Genomic DNA, 22,600 nt, shown 5'->3' on the forward strand with positions numbered 1-22,600 from the left:
TAAATCTTCAATTTTTCCCTTTAAGACAGAAAATAGTTCTATCCATAATCTTTACCAGGTGATCTTATTTACTGATTATGTTATTCTCTGCCTTGTTTCTTAAAATGTATTTTACCAAGTTCTTTATATGCAGCTGCTCTAGCTATCTGGCAACTTCTCCTTGGCACTTTGATACTTTTTCTTATAATCGATTAGATGTGCTGTGAGTAGTATCACTGTAAATTGAAAATATGCCAGCTCTGTTACCATCACCACCAACAAACTTCTTAAGCAAGCTGCTGATCCCATCAATGATATAGTCAGCTTCCTGTTGTTTTAGAAGTGAAAGTTATTTTTCCTTCTGTTGTGTTTCAAAATTTGCTCTAAATATTACTGATTCCACTTACTATACACATTTTTTTTAAAAAATCATGAAATTATACAGTCCTGAAAGTGACCTGAGGAGGTCCTCTAATCTAACTCTCAATGTTTGCCTTGGATTGCTAAAGTTCCTTGCAAGATCACCTAGTGACTCCAGACCTTTGGAATTTAGTTCAGTGTCATTTCCCCTCTACACTCTACATACTCTATTCCTATGGGGAGATCTAATTCTATCTTCCCATTATTCTCATCTCTGTTCTCATTCTTTAGCCCTTCCTATCTTCTTTCTATATCATTTTAGTTCTATTTTCTGGCTCCAAACTTTTGCAGCACTTTTCACCTCTCTCTCGATTTCTCTGGTCATCAATTACATTTATTCTTAGTCCTGTGTTTTCTGTGTGACAAATAATTTACAAGATTTTCATGAAGTAAATCAGTTTCATGAAAACGAGTTGCCAACATAGTATAAACCAACTTTAGATAAAAATGAAACCAAAATGTCTGGATACTTACAGAATTAATTAGAGAACAAGATCACAAATCAACTAAAGTTGTAGGATAACAGAGAAAGGAAGTAAGTAAAAAATATTTAGAGAAGCTTGGCCATCAGCTACCATATTAGGCACTTTGCAAAAATTATTTAATTAAATATTTTAAATAATACTCTCAAGTAGACATCGTCGAGGAAAATCAAGCTCATAAAAGTCTGTCAGTATTACTTCAAGTTATGCAACTACTTTTCAGAGTTGATAATCAAATGCAGGCCTCACTTTAAAAATCCATGTTCTTTAGCTCATCACTCTTTCCATGGTGACCCCTAATCATTTTCATAGAGAAAATATGGTGAAGTTGGTTATATGGCTAATGATGACGGCTAAAACATTTTCAATAAAAGTGAAGAGAGTCATATCAAGTCAGTCAATTCAATTTGATCATTATTTTCTTTTGATTTAAGTCATGGGCTTGCTACCTAATCAGCTGGTGGTTGGAATGGATTTGGAGGTATGATAACACTCATTAAATCAACTCTGGTTAAAAAGGAAATGATTGCTATCTAAATATAATATCAAACTTAAGGATTTTTATATGTGTCAAAATTTATTCAAACTACAGGTATGTAAACTAACTCTGCAAGTGTGTCCACTCAAAATATACTGCACATGTCCCATGACAGCAGTTTCCAATAATTAGGCTCTGACACTCTGTAAATGAGAGTAGGTTCTAAGAGATACCAGAAATAATGCATTGATAATGAGAATTCTGGAGATTGCATATTTTTAAAGTAGCAAATTAAAGATGATTAAAGGTTATGCCTATAACAGAGTTACATGCTTCCATTTGCAATAGTGAGTGTTGGGAGAAAATTCTTTATGGGTCTCTTTTGTTTCTGCACATCTTTTTTTTAAATTCAGTTGTATTGAGATATACTCTCATACCCTACACTCATCTACAGTGTAGTCAGTTGTTCACAGTACAATCATATAGTTGTGCATTCATCAAAATCAATTTTTGAACATTTTCATTACTCACAAAAAAGTAAAATGAAAACAAGAATAAAAACACAAGTAAAGAACACCTAAAACATCCCATCCCTCCATTCCCCCTATTATTCATTTAATTTTGTTCCCATTTTTCTACTCATCTGTCCATACACTGGATAAAGGGAGTGTAAGCCACAAGGTTTTCATGTCTCTGCACATCTTTTTAGCAGAGGCACCAACTATTCCACATTCTGGATTGCCTTTTAATGTATAAATGTACAGTGAACAGCTGTGGAAAATAGCAATAGCATCTCCCACTGGAGCAAAATGCAGATTTGCTTACAGCCTTGGGAAATAAGATAGTGTCTCACACTGGAGCAATGGACAGGCATGCTTACTGCCCATTATAAAAGATTCAGGTTCCTTAAACTCTGGGTCCCTCTCCTGAATCTCACTAGCTAGTGCAGGGATCACCTGGACCTATTCATGTGGCCCTGTGGGAATCAGGGCCCAGGGAACTGATGGAAAATACGATAGCCTGGCTCCTGCTATTGTTGTAAGTTTTCCTTTGCCTCTAGGCGTAGGAGTCTTGTGGCTTTTGTTGACATCCATGAAAAGTGGCAGGCTAACATATTAGGTTGCAAGGAGAGTAAAATATCACCCCTGGAAGTTCTTGCCAATGAACAGAAAACTTGCTCCTAAAAACACTTCTAGAACATAAGAGGCAATTGCCAGAGGATGCAATTTGGAGAGGGTATTGAACTTAAAAGTCTTATGCTAGGAATGCTTAGTTTTGGATTTCTGTAACCTTAGACTAGTTATTTCACCTTACCTGGTCTGAAGGTTAACATTAAAGTGATTTATATTTAACATGCTGGTTTTTTTGACTCTTTTTTTGGTTTACTATTTTATAGCTAGATTTGCAGGATAGGTCTAAATTTCTTTTAAACAAGATATGGCCCTTTAATATTTTTTTATTTTAATCAAGATTTTTTAAAATAGTTTACATAATCTACCAAGGACTTGGTATCCCATTTCCAGGTATAAAATGCCATAAAAAATTCAGACATGGTCAACATCAGAATTTGGATCAATATGATAGTAAGAAAGGAAAAAAGAAAACAAATTAAACTCCTTGTTTGAAAGTATTATGGTCATTTTATTTTTTCACAATACAGTTGATTTTGCCATATATATCAGTCCACTGTATTTTTACCATCATTTTCTTTAAATGTCATTGGCTTATAAAAATGTGTCATGACATGCCCAATTTTCTTTTGAAATATCCTAGAACTATGTGTACAATGGAATATATTTAGCATATAAAAACTAACAAGGTAAAAATTTGAATTTTCTTTAACATTAACCTGGAACAGAATCAGATACAGAGTAAGTTTGCTGATCTAGAATGTCAAATTGAGTGGCTACAAATGTGTTTCTTCTATGTAAATCATGAAGATATAAGAATGATTTGAGGTAAAATATCATCATGTACCCTTCAATAAAGTCAAGGTAGTGACACAGGAAAATTTGACCCTTTTCTCACAAAAGAAGCTTGTTATAATTAGAATATTTAAATATCCAATACTAAGAACAGCAGATAGTTTCAACTGAAAATTACCTCTCATCATGTTGACATTTGAAATCTCGGTGATTACTTATATGGAACATTTAACCATTCCTTAACCCTGGCCTCAGCAGCATATTCTCTTAGAATGTTCTATTTGTTAACCACATAACATAAGACATCAGTGAGTTTGAGAGGAACTTCAGAAAATGTGAATACCACTTTGATATATTTCTTCATAGCCTTTCTTTGGTGCCTGCTACTGAACCCACTTAATCAGCACTGCAATAAATGGTGCATCCATCTAATTGGAATAATTGCCAAGAAGAATCAGTGTAGCTCATTTCAGTGACTCCAAACAATGGATAAACTGTACACAGAGTCCATTTAAACAGCACCCCTGATGTTGTCTGTAGGCCTAAAACAGGTGTGAATTGGTATTTGCCAGCAAGCACTTCCCACTGTGTAACCTTTTTTGGGGGCTCATGCTGCTTTCCTGTTCTACTACAGCTGCTAAATTAGGTTATCCTACTTTGGATGAGAAAGTTAGTCTTTGAAACTCTGATTCTTCAGAAAAATATTCCCAAGAGCAATATACCAATAAAAGCAATTAGTACATATTTTGGGAAAGAGTAATTGAGTAATTAGATGCTAAAAAAGGAGAAATGAAATGCAGTCAACATATTAAAAAGAAAACCTCAAAATATCACGATATCAGAATAATTCTGAAGTTTCTAATATGAAAAGAACACCAGGGCAGTTTCTTCCAATATATTCATTTTCTGCAAACTATATTAGAAGTTTGGAATCATTTTTCAGAATAGGGGCTAGGTGGCAAAGTATCTCTTTCTAACTTCTGGTGTATATGTGTTGTATATATGGGTATGACCTTTTGATAATCAAGATGAGTGATTAATTAGCACATTTATTTTGTTAAGGATCTGTGCTAATTAAGCATATTTGACTACATTTTTTTCTAGTTTCTTTTAAAACTAAATCCATATGCAAAATGTCTCTTTCTTCCTACATGTTTGTTTATTTATCTTGTGAATCTGTTGGCTGAAATCTGTTCATGAAAGAGGTTCATTCTGGAGCTCTACGAGCAGGAGTGATGAGAATTTGGACATTCTCACTGTAAACTCTGGCACCCTTCAAAGTGATAGACTCCATGAAACTCATGAAGGAAGGGGTAGATGCCATGCTAGAGATCACTGTACACAAAGCCCTCAATTTACAGATGGGGAATTTAAATCCTTGACAGATTTAGGTTTGTTTCTAATTCTTTCAGCTAATTAGTGGTAGAACCAGGCTTCTTGGGTCATTTTCCAAGACCCTTTCCATTGAACCCTACCTCTGTATGACAAGAACTATTTTATTAAATATCAAGTATATATTAGAGGTTCATTAAGTATAAATTGTTTACATATTCACTGATTCACTGTACTGTTTCTAGATGTTTTTGCATTGTAAGTTCTTATTCATGCCTTTATTTATTTGTTGTTTCAGCAAAAATTATGAGTTCTTGCTTTATTTCAGGCACAGTGATGGGCACCAGAGATCTAAGAATTGTAACCACCTGCCTCCAGGAATTTCACAGCTAAGAAATCAGCTGTGATCAGCTGGTTAATCACCAACCTTTACAACTCTGTTACATAACAGGTATTGCTCATGGGCTTTGCATAACATTTCATTTAATCTTCCCCACAATCCTAGGAGATAGGTATTATTGACTACACTATGCCAATGAGAAAATTGAGACTGAGGGAAGTTAAGTACAACCCTTTCAAACTTACTGAGAGCAAAGTTCTGATCTGTGTGACTTCAAAATCCAAACTCTTTCTCTTTCCCATGCCAACTCCCATTGGTATTGTTTTTCTATTTTAAAAAATGACTACAATTAAATATGTATTTATCTCTTAGATTACAGGAAAATTTGGTTGTAGAAAATTGATCCATTCATCATGTGAAAAGCAAACCTTGTTCTTTCAGGAGCAGTCTGCTTTAATAGTACAGTGATGATTTTGCTCAGAACACAGAACTGAAAGAAAAAGAATTGAAATATTCCCTTCCAGGCTAATTAACAAACTAAACATGAGTATTTTCTCCTCCGAAACCATTCCTTTTAACTTTTGAGATGCTCAAAAGACATCTCTCAAAATAGAGGTTTAATATCACATTATTTAGCATTTCATTTAGGTGTCATGCTCATTTCTTAAAGGTATGGGACCTGAAGAAGCCATATGACATAATTTCTGCTATTGCTAAGGAGAAAACTTATGCAGGTGAACAAAGGCAACATTGCCAAGAAATGGACCAACCAAATGACAGTAGACAGATTAATGCAGAAAAAGTGGTCCCAGTTGTATATGTACATGGTCCAGTTGTATGACCATGGTAGTCTGATGTCTATAAAACATCAGACCTTTGGGACAGCAAATCAGGACAACTCTGCTAGCCACATTAAAAGGGTCACCACATAGCACCTAAAATCTGGAGCAGGGTAGAGAGGCTATGGGTAAGAGCCTGAGAAAAGGAGCTCAATCAGCATTTCTGATTGACACATTGAATACTATCATTAAAACAATAATGAAAGTTTTAATCTAAAAATCTAATGAATTTAACAAATATTTAATAAGCATTGCATTGTACCTGCCATCTTCAGCCTTGAATTTATATCCATGAAACACATCTTAAGAAATTACACTTTATTTCAAATATTGACACACAGGTATATTACATTACCCTACATTTTAATTCTAATTATTTTATTATGCATTATACCCTTGCTTCACTAAAATATATGCATAGTTTTTAAAAATTGAAACAAAAACAAAATGTACTAGGATTAAAGGGATTTAAAAAAAATATCCAATGTAATAGTATCTTTTTGGAACAGATGGCAAATCTTAACTTTTATTTTTGTAAGGCACATATTGTTAACACTTGACCTGGTTGTTCCCTTTGGATAATGATTGTAACATGATAAAGTGAAGAAAAAACAACTAAAACTGTTATCCTGTTAGCAACTAAAATTAATTTGATATAGCAAAGCACTGCTAAATAATCTGGCAAAACATGAGGTATTTTCTGTATCTATTTTAGGAACATAAACTAGTTTTTACAAAGGATAATGACAAGCAGGTACTGTTGCAAATTTCAGATTAATTAAAATGCTGTTAAACAAGCACTATTAGAATGCAAACGCTTTCATGATTGCTGTCACAAGCTGGGTTTCAGTTTTGTTTGCTGGGTTTCTTATCCGTTTAAGTCTCTCTATTTCCCCATCCCCAGCCTCCATTCCTTTGCATTGAAGCGAACCCAAGCACAGCAACATTAGCCTAATGCATGAGAACAATGAAGTGAAGAAAAAAGACTGAGGAACTAAGTCTAATTACTGTAGTTTCATAGAATAAGCTTTTAAGGCTAAGTTCACACTAGGGCAATTACCCACCTAATTGCTCTAGTTTGAAGCCTGTTTGAAAAGATGTTTTCAGCAATGTGAGGAGAAAACATGCAAATTCAGTGGACTGGTCTGATCCTGACTGCCCTTTTTATTAAATAAAGCCCCTTGAAGTATTGAGATGACATTCCTTGAACATACTTCTAATGTACCACAAAGCCTTTCCTGATGACTGCAAGCCATTGTGGAATCACATCTAAATCCGTGTACTAACCTTACTCTAATAACCAATCAGTGAAAAGAAAAAAAAAAAAGTGTCTCTAAGAATACATAGCTTCTTGATTTGTAGAGGCTTATCTAGCAATATAAAATGTAATATATCCATTTTTAAATGAAAAAGCATTTTAGTTGTTTTGCTTAAGAGTATTCTCAAAAGTTATGCCCTAATTTAGCTGGTGATAGTTATCTCACCCAACCCTCTTAACTGCAAGCTCTTCCTATATATATGAATTACAACTGACTGATGTAACATTGAGTGGGATATAGCTTTCAAATAATAACTGATGAGAAGAGTGCTTCCAAGGCAGGAAGGAAGGAACAAACAAGGGAGAAAAGATGAAGAGTGGGATGGAAGTGAAACTAAAAGTGCTGGGGGTTGGTAAATCAAAAAGATGACCAAATTCAGATCTCTGACTGCTTCGGGCAAAAGCAGCAGAAAAGTCTTCAAGTCAGTACCCTTCCTCAAAACCACAGAAAAGTGTTAAATGGCTGCAATTACTGAGCAAGTGCTGAATCAAGAGAACACAGCTTCAAAAACCTCAGGGCATACATCTGGCCCCTCTCAGTCCCCAGGGTGATGTGGAACCAGGCTTCTCTCCCACTCTGGGTCACTGGCCCTTTTCCAGTTGAGTAGAGTAAGCACATATGGGCATACTGGGGTGCCTACATGTTGGTGCCAATACACCCAGTGTAAGCCTGAAAGCATGAACCAGGAAGCTCTTCTAGGGCTCCCCCTCCCAGAATTTGCACTCCAGGCCAAAGCAGACTGGGACAGCTAAAGCAGTGTAAGAAAGAATTAAATCAAAGCAGCCTGGAGCAAAAGTTTACCTGCAATAAGTCATACAATAGAGCATTGGGAGAGTTAGGAAAACTATCTCACAGGCAGTGGGGGGGGGCATTTGAGTCCCCATAAACAGGGGACTTCTAAAGCCTTTAGAAGTACAACTACAGGAAAAGACAAAGGCTCAGAAAAGACAGTAAAGATGCCACATTTCATGTTTCTCTCAGGTTGATCTTCTTGATAGGAGAGCTGAACACTGAAGGGGAGCACCAGCCAATGCAGTCAATTTGCAAAAACTGTTTTCTGTGTGGGTTTGTTTGGTTTTGTTAGCTCTTGGCACTCAAGGAAATCTTCCTCATAACACAAGCTGGATACAAATTCAAGGGAAAGACAACTCAGAGACTAAATCCCAGAGTAACACTTTAAAACATTAAAATGTACAGTATACAGCAAAAGATTACAAGACAGACAAACAGGAAATGATGACTCAGACAAAGGAAGAGGATAAAAATTCAGAAAGCATCAATGAAGACAACTAGTCTGTGGATACACTGAAAAAAGACTTTAAAAATAATACTCAATATGCTCAAGGTATGGAATACAATACAGAGCAAGAACTAAAGTATGTCAGGAAAACAATGAATGAACAATATGAGAACCTTAATAAAGAGATAGAAATTTTGAACAGGAAACAAACAGATAAACTGGAGTAGATGACCACAATAATTGCTATATATATATATATATATATATATATATATATATATATATATATACATCTCCTTAGAGGGTTTCAAAAGCAGATTGGAAATAGTTAAAAAAAAGAATTAGTGAATTTGAAGACAAGACAATTGAAACGAGTCAGGCTGAGGGGTAGAGAGTAAAAAGAATTATAGAAAGCCAAAATAGCTGAAGAGACCTGTGGGCATGATCAAGCTTACCAATATATGCATCATGGAGGCCCAGAAGGATAAGAAAGAGATAAAGAGACAGAGGGAATAGTCAAAGGAATAATGGCAGAAAACTTCCCCAACTTACCAAACGAAATGAATATGCACATCTAAGAAACTGAACAAACCCTAAACAGAATGAAGCCAAAGAGAAACATGGTCAGATGCATAATCATCAAACTGTCCAATGCAAAGGACAATGAGAGTTCTGAAAGCTGCAAAGGTAAAGCAACATGTCATGTACAAGGAAGTGTCAATAAGATTAAGTTCTGAACTCCCATCAGAAACAATGAGGGCAAGAAGGCAGTGGATGAAATTCTTAAAGTGCTGAAAGAAAACAATTAGCAAGAATTCTATATCCAGTGAAACTGTCTTTAAAAGTGAGGGAGATTAAGACATTACCAGATAAACAAAAGCTTGGGGAGTTTGTCACCACTAGACCTACCCTAAAAGAACTGATAAATGGAGTTCTTCAGACTGAAATGAAAGGAAACTAAAGAGTAGACTGAAGTGACAGAAACAAATAAAGACCTCCAGTAAAGAAAATTGCATTTTTTTGTTAACTTCACTTTTTACTTCTTACACAATCAAAATATAAATGCATAAAAAGGAATGAAAAGTCTATGGCTTGGGAAATATAATGTATAAAGACAGAATTTGTAACAAGTACAATAGTAAGATGGAGAAGGAGAGCTATAAGAACAGTATATGAATACACTATTGAAGTTAAGTTTGTATCAAATTAAACATGACTCTTATAACTTTAGGATGTTAAATTTAAGCCCCACATAACCACAAGGAAAAAATACAAAAATATATACAGAAAGAAATGACAAAGACTCAAAATGTCACAATACAAAGATTTAGTAAGTATGGAAGTAGCATGAATGGAAGAACTGAGAGACAAAAATGGTATAAAACTTATTAAGACCATGCAGCCAAATGGCAGAAGAAAGTCCTGCATTATAAGTATTTAAATGGACTAACTTCTCCAGTTGAAAGGCAGAAATTTGCAGAATGGATAGAAATGAATGATGCAACTATATGCTGCTTACAAGACACTCACTTTAAATTCAAAGACAGCATATAACGAGTAAGCAAGAGAGAGTTTGGGGCTAAGCTAATATCAGATAAAATGACTAAGTTAAAGAACTGTTATAAAGACAAAGCAAGTTGCCATATACTCTAAAGGGGTCAATTCAACAAGAACACATAATAATTATAATTGTATATGCACCTAATGGCAGAGCCCAAAATATATGAAGTAAATAGTGACAGACCTAAAGGAAAAAATTGACAATTCTATATGAATAGTAGGAGATTTGAATATACCCACTTCCTATAATGGATAGAATATCTAGAAAGAAGATCAATAAATAAATGCAAGGCTTGAGTGATACTCTAAACCTACTAAACCTAACAACAACAACAAAGAGTGTGTGTGTGTGTGTGTGTGTGTATAACACTTCACCCAACAGCAGCAAAATGCATACATATTCTTCTCTAGTGCACATAGATCATTCTCTAGGAGAGGCCATACATGAGGTCACAAAACAAGTATCGATAAATACAAAAATATGGTATGAAATCATAAAATATTCTATCTGACCACAATGGAATGAAGCTAGAAATCAATAACTAGGGAGAAATGGAAAATCACAAATATCTTGTAATTAAACAGTTCACTTGGAAACAACCAATAGGTCAAAGAAGAAATCACAAGGGGAATTAGTAAATATCTTGAGGCAAATGAAAATGAAAATACAACATACCAAAATTTATGGGATGCAGCAGAAGCATCCCATAACAGAGGGAAATTTATAGCTATAAATACTTAAATTAAAAAAGAAAAAGATCTCACATCAGACACATAACCTCACAACTGGAGGATGCAGAAAAGAAGAGCAAACTAAACCCACAGTGAAGAGAAGGAAGGAAATAACAAAGATTAGAAAATAAATGAAATAGCATATAAAAAATAGAATCAATGAAACCAAATGTTGGTTTTTTGAAAAGACCAATAAAATCAACAAACACTTAGCTAGATTGTCAAAGTAAAACTTAGAGAGGGCACAAATAAAATCAGAAATGAAAGGGGGCATTACTATGAATGCCATAGGACTCATAAAAGAACTATAAGATGATATTATGAACCACTGTAGGCCAACAAATTAGATAACCTAGATGAAATGCACAAATTCCTGGAAACACACAGACTACCTACACTGACTCTATCTATACTGATTCAAAAACAAATAGATCCTCAGTAAAGATATTGAATCAGTAATCAAGAACCCCCCAAAAAAGAAAAGCCCAGGACCAGATGGCTTCACTGGTGAATTTTAACAAACATTCCAAGAAGAATTAACACCAATTGTGCTAAACTCTTCCACTCTTCCAAAAAACTGTAGAGGAGGGACCACTCCTTAACTCATCACCCTAATACCAAAGCCAGACAAAGAGACCACAAGAAAAGGAAATTATGGACCAATATCCCTTATGAATCGAGATGCAAAAAACCTCAACAAAATAGTAGCAAACAGAATTCAAAAGCACCTTAAACTAACTATACACCATGATCAAGTGGTATTTATTCAAAGTATGCAAGGGCAGTTCAATATAAGAAAACAAATTAATGCCATACATCTCATTAACAGAATGAAGGGGGAAAACCAAATAACATCTCAATGCAGAAAAGGCATTTGACAAAAATTCAGCATCTTTAATCAATAAAAACACTTTGAAAAATAGGAATAGAAGGAAATTCCCTCCATGATAAAGAGCATATGTGAAACAGCAACAGCTAACATCATACTCAATGGCAAAAGACTGAAAGCTTTCCCTCTAAGATCAGGAATAAGAAGAGGATGCCCACTGTCACCACTGTTATTCAACATTGTACTGGAAGTTCTAGCCAGAGGAGTTAGGCAAGAAAAAGAAATAAAAGACATACAAATTGGAAAGGAAGAAGCAAAACTTTTTCTTTTTGTAGATGACATGATCCTACATAGTAAAATCCACCAACAAACTGCTAGAGTTAATAAACAAATTCAGAAAATGGTGTAGTACAAGATCAATAACCCAAGTTCAGTAGTGTTTCTATACACTATTAACGAACAATCTGAACAGGAAATCAAGAAAACATCAAGAAAAATTTCCATTTACAATAGCAATTAAAAGAATAAACTATCTAGGAATAAATTTAGCCAAAAATTCAAAGGATTTTATATGGAAAAATACAAAACATTGCTGAAAGAAATAAAAGAACTACATAAATGAAAACACATGGGTTGGAAGATGAAATATTGTCAGGACATCAATTCTACCCAAAGTGATACACAGATTAACGCAATCCCAATCAAAATTCAACAGCCTTCTTTGCAGAAATGGAGATGCCAATCATCAAAATTATGTAGGTGGATAAGAAGCCTCAAATAGCCAAAACCATGTTTAAAAAGAATGAATGTGGAAGACTTACACTTCCCAATTTAAAAACTTATTAAAAAGCTACAATGGTGAAAACACCATGGTACTGGCAGAAGGACAGACTTATAGATCAATGGAATTGACTGATATTTCAGAAATCGATTCTCAAATAAATGGCCAATTGATTTTCAACAAGGGTGCTAAGTCCACTCAATTGGGAAAGAATAGTCTCTTTAACAAATGGTGGTAGGAAAACTATTCATATGGAAAAGAATGAAGGATGATACAGCCTAATAAGCTGCAGTGTAATCAGCTTCCCTAATCAGGAGCCCCAAATTTAATGTGTATAGCAAAAGAAATGGTAATAACTCACCATAACAATGTGGTCATTCATTATCAAGGCAACATTATGATTTTTATAGGCTCTTTCATCTATAAAAAATGAACATTAAAAAATAATTTTTACTGTGTTAGTCTAAACACAAATATAATTTTCAACTCTAAAATTGTTTTCTTCTGATTAAAAAAAACAAAATTTTCTCATAACCTCTAAAAGTATTGTTGGCTTTAGTAACCATATCTTCTGTGCCTAATGGATAAGTCTGCACTGCTCCTAACAATGATAAAATATCCACTATACTTCTATTGAAACTCATACCTTACTCAAGGAGAGTCAGAAAGAGAACTCTCAGAGAACTGAAAGAAGGAAGTGTAGAGATGAATTACAAAAAGCCAAGTACTTTAGAGACTTCTAAATTGCTTCAAAAAGAAATAGAATAACAGTTTTTTTTCTTTTCTTCTCAAATATAACCCTCCCAAATCAAGTCAAATCCTATATCTTTAATTCCTATTAATAAAATTAACACCATGCAATCTTTGTATTTATTCAAAATCAGTTAAGGTAACTGGAAAAATCTATGGGCTGTGTCTATAATTTTATAAATAATATGTATCAATTATTGAATCAACTCAGTATGGATAGAATTGAATTCCAAATTAACTGCATTGCTAAATAAAAAATAACATCATTTTATGTTTATTTCATTTTTAAGTCCCTGATTTGTCATTAAGCTGCATATTATAGGCAGTGGCACAGATTACTAATAAAGCTCAAGAAAACTGATCACTATATACAACAAAAAAGATAAGTTAGCAGAAATAACAGTACTTTCATCCATGCCTAGGCTTACACTGTAGACAGTAAAACAGTGACATTTCCTTCCTGTTTCCTCTGGAAGAGCAGCACAGACTCCGTGATCAGGCTCTCTCTAGTCAGATGTTTATGGTATCTTCAGGAAGCCAAAAACAATAGTGAGATTACCAAGAAAGAGTACTAAAAAACAAAACAAAACAAAACAAACAAACAAAAAAATCGTGTCTGGAAACTTAAAGCAATATAGACATGTGTAAAGAAGAAATAAACGAATAATTGACAGTTATTAACAATCTAATTTAATTAGTATTAGATTAAATATACTAAATGCTTTTCTTTGTAGGAGGCTCACAAAGAAAGAAAATGTACTTGTTCATACTTGCTTCCTTCTCAGTGTAGCCGTTATACACTGAAAAGGCTAATTTTGCATTCAGAGATCTGAGAAGTAAAGATTAGATACACGATAAAGATGAAAGTTATCATCTTTCTTTTCATATTTAATGGAAGATCTATATGATGCTATAAGATAAGAAAATGAGGTGTAAGAATTGAAAAGGAAGAAAAATAGTTATTTATCTAAAATAAAGTTATGTTTATAGAAAATTAAAGAGAAGCTAGACAGATAATTAGAATAAGAGAGTTCAGCAATTTGCAAGATACAAAATCAAAATACACAAATCAATAACAATCCTATAAAGAAAGCAATAATAAAGTAGTAAGTGCAATAACTATTTTTTAAAATATCACATTCAAAAGATTAAAAAATGATATTATATAGGAATAAATCTGACAAGCGAATTTCAAGACATGTATAGAGAAACCTATAAAATGGCATTCAATATCTTAATTCAATATTGAATGAATATTCAATATTCATTACCTAAATCAAAATAGAGTTATACTATGTTCATAGAAAGGAAGATTTAATATTAGGAAAACTCAATTCCCACAAATTAATCTATCAACTCAAATGAAAATCCAGTTAAATTATCCGCAAAATATTAAAAATGGACTATAAAATTCACATGAGAGAATTGTGGACCAAGAATAGTAAAGAAGATTTTGTAGGAGAATAAAGTGGGAGAAATCACCCTATTAGACATGAAAAATTCTTGTAATTCTAGTGGTGACTGATATCAGGGTAAGGATAGACAGAGATCCATGGAACATAATAGTGTCCTGAAAGATACACATATAAAGATATAAACTCTTGTAAGGTAGAGAGTGGTAGTATAAATGAGAAGAAAGATAGACTTTTGAATAAATAGTGCCAGGACATTTAGCTTTCTCTATTAAAAATGAACAAATTAGATTTCCAATTCAAACTATTCAACAATAAATTGCAAATGGATTAAAGGTCTAATTATGGAAAGCAAAACAAAAAAATAGAATATATGAAAAAAGAGAAATATGACATTGAGATTATTTAGAAATTTTAGGAATAAAGGAAAATATTACCTATATCAAAATTTACATTTCTGTATGACCAAAAATACTATGAACATTTGTTAGGAAAAAAAACAAACAAACCACATATTGGGAAAGTTATATTAAGTATATAACCACAAAAGAATAGTTTCCAGCAAAAACCAATAAGAAAAACAAATGGCCCAATAGCTAAATGTTAACATATTTCACATGGCAGTTCATTGAAGGTGAATGTGAGTGGTCTATAAAGATACAAAGATATTCACAAATTCACTAGTAAACAAGAAAATACAAATTGATTTAATAAAGAAATAATAAAGAAACTTTCATACCCATGGGATTAGCAAATTTAAAATTCTCACAATATCAAGTGTTTGCAGGTATGTAAGAAAACTGATACCCTCGCTAGTGGATAAATTGTTATTATACGTGTGTAGATTAATTTTGCAATAATTATTAAAGTTCTGGATTTATGAAAACCTAAAACTCAATAAGCACATTGCTAGGTATATAAACCAAAAATCTTACCATGTTCAAGAATGTTAGTTGTTTTCAACAGCTAAAAAAAGGAAACTGATTTAATGCGGAACTATAGAGGAATGACATTCATACAATGGAATAAAATACTCTCAGGAAAAATGAATGAACTAGATTTACAGTAATCAACAACAATTCACATTTAGAAAACAAAATGCTGAGTAAAAAATCAACTGCAGAATTACATGTTGTCTTTAGTTAGTTTTGAAACACATGTAGTAAAATTATGAAATAGCCTAAGATGGTAACTTCCACTCACTCTCGCTCTCTGAGAGACAGAAAAGAGGAATCAGGGAATGGGATGAGGCTGGGGAAGTCAGGGACACATGCTCAGTGGCCATCTTCCAGCCCTCACCTACCCCCAAACTCCTCTTCTATTGTGTGACTATGTTTCAATCTGTTTCCATTCCGCAACCCGGTGTAGATGTTAAGTCTAAAGAAAAAAGCCTTACCAGATCTTAAATTTGCAAACAGCCAATGGGCAGCCCCTGATGCTTAAGAGGGCAGAAAATTCCCAGGGGCAGGGTCCCCTCTCCCCTGGAGTGGATAGATACCCATATTGGGCAAACTTGTCTCTATTCTCAGACATGAAGTGGGGCCCGTGACGCTGCCAACCACCGGTGCTGACCTGTGCAGTTTGGTGTCCCCAGAGACTGGTTATGATGGGATCTCTTCCTCTGCTCTTTTGAACCCTTTACACTGTGTAAGTATAAAATGGTCATTTGCTGAAAGTTGCTGTTGTGCCTGAGCCTGTGTCCCCACACTTACTGTGTAGCAACTCGCTGCACAGATGGGGTGTGGATAAATGTATGCTTTCATTTATCCCTTACCTTTCATTTTGGAAGAAAGAAAAGAAGGGGTGGTGGAAAAGAGATGAAAAAAAAGAAAAAGATTTGTGATGTAGATACAGGAATGAATATAGTATTTCTGCATGTTTGAAGTACATAATTTTAAAATTACTTTGCATATAACCTGTATTCACCTTGTTCACTCACTAAAAGCTTAAGCCAATGGTGCCATAAACAGATATATGTGAACATACAATCAACAAACCACACAAGAGTGCTGAGGATGAGGGTTTATATTGGGAAATTGGAGATAGTCCTGTCTTATCCAGGAACAAGCATGAGGAGATCATAGGATTTTCAAGTTTAAGTTGATAGCGGAAAGAAGATGATTATCTGATGAATGTTTTGAACAAATACCTAGTTCAGAAGAGTGATCACAGATGAATTCAGGAGGACATTCATTATAAGGTAGGTATTTATACATAAGAGTTGCTAGAAAAGATAAGCATTAGAGAATGATTTTTTTTCCCCAACCGTAAATTCAAATATTTTTTTTTTCTGGGAAAATTTTAAGATTTCAAATTTGACTGCCAAATGATAATATAAAAAAGATACTTGTCATAATTATTCCATACATTTCAGAATAAGTCAAAAATTTTGAATTGTATGTGATTGGTATATCTTTTTACAAAAATATACTTTACTTCCCAGGTACTATTGATATTCAGTGTTCATTTATAACTTATATTCTCTTTATAGTAAGAATTTTTTTCTTCATAGTACCATAACCATCTAACATTAAAAGATCCTAAAAGAAAGAAAATTGAAATCCATCCCACATTATCTGAAAATTTTGGAGTTTTTAAGAGTAGAACTTCTCGAGTGAAGATTCTCTCTGAGAATCAGTTAGCTTATCTTAGGCTAGGTTCTACAAATCTTGCATTTAATGGTATCCATAATAGGTTATTCTGTTTATGGTTCAACCTATAATTTTCAACTCAATAAAATTTTGTAAAATACATTTAATTTGTACGTTTTATTTTAGGCCTTGGTTCTAATTTACAAAAGGAAAGAAATTCCACAATTCTGCAGGAACTGCTTATTTTTAAGAATTATGTTAAATGTTTATAGTTATTAAAACTGTATATATCTACTAAGGTGTGCCATAAAAGTTTAACAGTCTGCTTGGAAGAAAAAATTTATTATAAATTTTACTATTAGAAAATTACAAACAATAAAATGTACAATATTTTAGTTTTAAATTCCATATCTCAATTGATTGACACAAAATGTTTTCATTGATTCTTTTCTGAACTCCTGTAGCCCTAACCAACTTACAGTTGCAACTGAAGAATGTTGGTTGATATTATCAGTTACATTAATGAGACAAAAATGAAACAATGCACAAATTTGTCAGAACTTCCCTTTTTTGATCAATGATGGGAGTGACTTCTTCACTGAATCAGGTAATAGTTTTTGAATGCTGTGAATAATATTTCCACAATTTTTATACTATTGACAATGTAGTGGCTACAGACAGACCCAACACACTTTAAAGTTTAATCTGCATTAACATTTTCTCCAGTACTTTCTTAAGTCTAATCAGTCAACAAAATGATAAGTCAAGCTTTGAGTTGTAGTGTTTACCAATTTCTGTGATACAAATACCTCTACCATGCCCAGTACCAAGCTACCAACTCAACATTTCTGAATGCATAGTTGAGAAGAAATAATACTTGAGTACACCACTACCTAGTACTCCCGCCATACAGATACAATAATTGCAAACCATCTCAAGAGCATAAATAATAGTAAAATGTAGTAAAATAGGAAATGATGAATTTTAAGTATTTATAATTCCTTTTTCTTTACTATAATTTATTTAATTATGAATTATACAATTTAATTTTTAAAATTGGCTGAAATTAACAGCCGGCTCAAAAATTCCAAAAAATACACTTCTGCCAGCTGGTACGAATAAACTTTTATAGGTACACACACACACACACACACACACACACACACGTGCACACAATAGTAGGCTAATGTAATGCTATGGTCAATATTTACTGCTTCAATTTGTCTAAAATGTTATATAAATATCACTTTTTATTAGGATTTCAGTGTGTTTACTAACTAGGTTCGCTACGATGTTGGCAGATTAATTCATGAGAAAATATTAAATTAATTTCACTTATTCCAATTTTATTCAGGGTGCTATGGAAAATTTAGAGGAGGTCAACTTGGTTTTATGATACACGAGCAGTCTGGCTATCCTTAATTTATTCTCAAACATTTCTTTTCTCTCTTGCAATCTGCTTAAACTTTAGGCACAAAGGAATTACCCCCTCGAGAAAGGGAAGTTTCCCTACAGAGATATGTCTTCTGTCTGAAGTTTCAATTTGTGCCCAGATGCACTGAATATTCTATGAACTATTAAGCTCAAAGTTATAATAAAAGAGCAATAGTCATCAAGGTCATTGCACTTGAGGCGTCCATTTGAACTTCTTTTGTATTCGATGCAAACAAAAACCTTTTGTTTTATCTACTTTCTTCCCCAGCCCAGAGGCAATGGAAGACAGGATAAGAAAGAAAACCCCTTCTCCCTAGATTTTTGAAAACTTTAAAATCTAATGATAGAAAAGGGCTGCAGTTTGAAACATGAAAGGTCAAGGTAGCCTACTAGAGACACAGAGAATATATAACTTCTTACGGGAATCTCCCAGGCGTGAGATTATTCTGAGATTTCAATCTTATAGTTAAATAGTAATATATCACAAAGATGGTGAAAATAGTTGCTTTATAAAATGTTCAGCAGTCAGTCACTTAACTCTCACAAAATGTCAGTAGCTTTATTCACAGGTCTTAAATTAAGGAAACTTGAAATAGAAGCATTTAGGAAAACACCCTTCAAAAATAAACAAACCTCTCTTTCAGATTAATTTGGAATGAAAATTTAAGTGAGTCATTTTCCCAGGGCAACCATTTGCCTATTTCCAACCTCTGATAGAATCTATACAAAACAAATTGGTAGTCAGATTTATGCAGATTACCTTTACAACACCCCAAGGAGATATATAAGAAATGAATCAGTGGTTCTGAAAAGGTGAATCCCAGTTCCAAGTATCCTGTACCCCAGGCATCCATCACCAGTAGTCCCACCTCCATCGCTATGGGTATTAGAACCCACTTTGGTACTTTCACCCACATTCTCTTGAACTCAGGTCTGATGTCAGCCAAGCTGGAACATTTTTGTGCAGGTTTTAACTCATTTTGCACTGACCATGCTTTACCTCTGTTGTTGTCTTCTTAGCTTTCCGCATGAATAGCATGGATGTGTCAGGGGATTTATGGGAATGATCCTCAACCAAGGGCAGACTCCTGCTGATGAGGAGTTATCCTTGCCTCCTATCCCTGCAAGGGACAATTCTAAAAGGAATTCTTCGCTCTTCTTAGAGTGGGCTCAAGGCCCAGTTGCTCACAGTGGCCACTGTGATAAAACCTTGATAAAACTTTCTTTCCTTCCCTCACTCTCTCCTGACCCTAACTCCTGCTTTCTGAAAACCACCTGTCTTGGGCTCTGCTTTCAGGGAAACTCAAACTCAAACACAATCAAATAATCACACAGGCATTTGCAACACTAGGTTCATCTTTAAGGAAAATTCCTTTATGTCTGTACTCCCTTTCTCACTGGGTGGGGACACTCCTTCTTTTGATACTATGCCTCTCTTTACATTCTTCACGTAGACTTCAGTCACTATTATGCTGACCTTAATCTACCTATTCCCCCGTATAGGCAGCCATCAAAACCTGCCCTATTAAGGCTATACTTCATGCCTCAGAGGTTTTCTAACCACTGTCCCCATTCAAGCTTTCCAACTCAGCGTCCCTGGCTTTAGAAACCTTTGTGTATGAAAGCAGCCAGAGAAAGTGGTAGAATAATGGGAGAGAGAACCGGGCCACTGGTAAAGAGTCATATGGACATTTTTCACTTACTTTCTCAGAGCAATGCCCCTTTATGTCAAACATAAAGGAACACTCCTAGTGGTGGCACTATTGTAAATCCTGTAAAATTTACCCAATCATTTATTCTGGAGACTTAAATGACCCCAGAGGCAGAGTTGAGACATAATGTAACCGTAGAAAACTACAAAATATTTCTCAGTGTTAAAGCCTTTTGCTTTTCCTTGGAAACACTGGCAGAATTAACTTTTTAGTAATTTAGAAATTTTCTCTCAGTGATGCTTTAATATAGATATATAGATATAGATATGCATTCCCTTTTGAGCAAACATTTTTACATATCCCTGCAATCCATTAAAACATTGCAATTCTTTACAATTATTTTCCTTTTCCATGTGCAAGGCATTGAGTCAATTCAACATACTTAGTGCCACACTAAACCAAACAAGGTGGATAGGAATATACATCTCCAAAAAGGAAACATTTCTCCTTGTACAGAAAACTTGTGTTTCAACGGGAAGAGCCTTGTTAACTAATTATATATAAACATATGCAGATATGTGTGTTGTTTAAACTCTTTAATTTTAATACAATACCCACTGTTTCTTACTTAAAATTTATAAGGGGTAAACTGTGAATTTGCTTATTCTATAAGGAAAAAACCTGAAACACTGAAAATTTCAGACAGCATGTTAATTGCTGGAGGTCATACACCATTTGCTACACGATTAATGGATAGAGATCTCTCATATACACGTTTAACCTTCACATTTATTTTCCAATAGGTAATCAGAGGAGAAAAATGGAAAACTCAAATGAAGGAGAAGATTTATCTTCCACTGTTCTCAAGAAAATAATTAAAATATTCACATAGCATTAATGAAAGAAGTAACAGCTCACTGCTTCAGCAGGGAATCAACAGAAATCAAAATAAATATTATCTTGATATTTACTCGATACGGATGAATAAAATAAATATTTTTAAATATTTCTCTATTCTATTCCTATATTTTGATGTATGTCTGTGCTTTTCTTTCTTTTTTTTTTTTTTTTAATTCAGTTTTATTGAAATATATTCACAAACCATACAGTCATCCATGGTATACAATCAACTGTTCACAGTATGATCATATAGTTATGCGTTCATCACCACAATCTATTTCTGAACATTTTCCTTACATCAGAAAGAATCAGAATAAGAATAAAAAATAAAAGTGAAAAGAGAATACCCAAACCATCCCCCCATCCCACCCTATTTGTCATTTAGTTTTTACTCCCATTTTTCTACTGATTTTTTTTCAATTTTTTAACTTTGTTTATCAAAAAATTAAAAACAAACAGGCAAACAACAACCAAAAAAACCCCACAACATTTCAAACAAAGCAATGGATTAAGGAAAACAAATAACCTAAAATAACTACTTTGCTTCCAATATGTTCCTACCATACCCCAAGAAAATTAATAAACCATGTCCAAACAGAGGAGTAAGAAACACAAATAATCTAAAATAACTACATTGCTTCCAACATGTTCCTACCATACCCCAAGAAAATTAACAACCCCTAAGAAAACAAAGGAATAAGAGAAAAAAAAAAAACTAAAATAACTCTATTGCTTGTGCTTTTCTTTTTATTTGTTTTCTGTTTTATACTTTACCATAGTGAGCACATATTGCCAAAAGGAATCATTTTTTTTTTTTTTTTTGCTTTGACCAAAGCAAGAAGTTAATTCCCCAAAAAGGAGCAACATTTAAAAAAAATACCCACCACCTTGGCATACGGGGAACGTATTAAGAGCAAAGAAAGGAATGAGGAAAAATAAGAGTAAGCAGTGACAACATGTAAAGGTAAAAGCCTATATTCGGCAGTAAGTAAACATCTGAGATTATTAGAGCTATTCAGTATTTTTCAAATAGTTAATTAGTACTCATATAAAAATGAAAGTTGAGAAATTACAGATAACTAAAGGAAGGAGGAAAGAACAGAAAGGGAGTGGGGGGGGAGAGAGAGAGAAGGTGGGAGATTCAGACTGAACAAAAATAGACAAAATTAATTTTGAAATCCATCAGCAAATCCTGTTGGGTCTGTTTTTACATCTCACCACTTTAATTTCACCAGTTTCTCTTTCCAAAAAAATTGCAAAAGCCTCCTAACTAATCTCCCTGGATTTTCACTAGTCCCTCTATGATATTTTATTCTCATTGTAGCCACAGAAATCTATCTAAAACATAAACCAGATATATTAAAGTAAAAAATTCTAGTTGATATAACAGATGATCCCTGTCTACAATAAACTAAAATACACAAAATATTAAAAGTTTAATAAAAAATTTCTTTCTCACTAATACCCTGGTCCAAATCAGTTTTGGAGATAGGGTAAGTTCTTCGCCACAAGGTTATTTAATAACTCAAGTTCTATATTCTGTTTGCTAGATTTTGGTGACAGGGTGGGCCACACCTAAATGCAAGGGTGAGCAATATTGGTGAG

The sequence above is a fragment of the Choloepus didactylus genome, chromosome 8 (assembly GCF_015220235.1).
Source record: "Choloepus didactylus isolate mChoDid1 chromosome 8, mChoDid1.pri, whole genome shotgun sequence".
Classification (NCBI taxonomy): domain Eukaryota; kingdom Metazoa; phylum Chordata; class Mammalia; order Pilosa; family Megalonychidae; genus Choloepus; species Choloepus didactylus.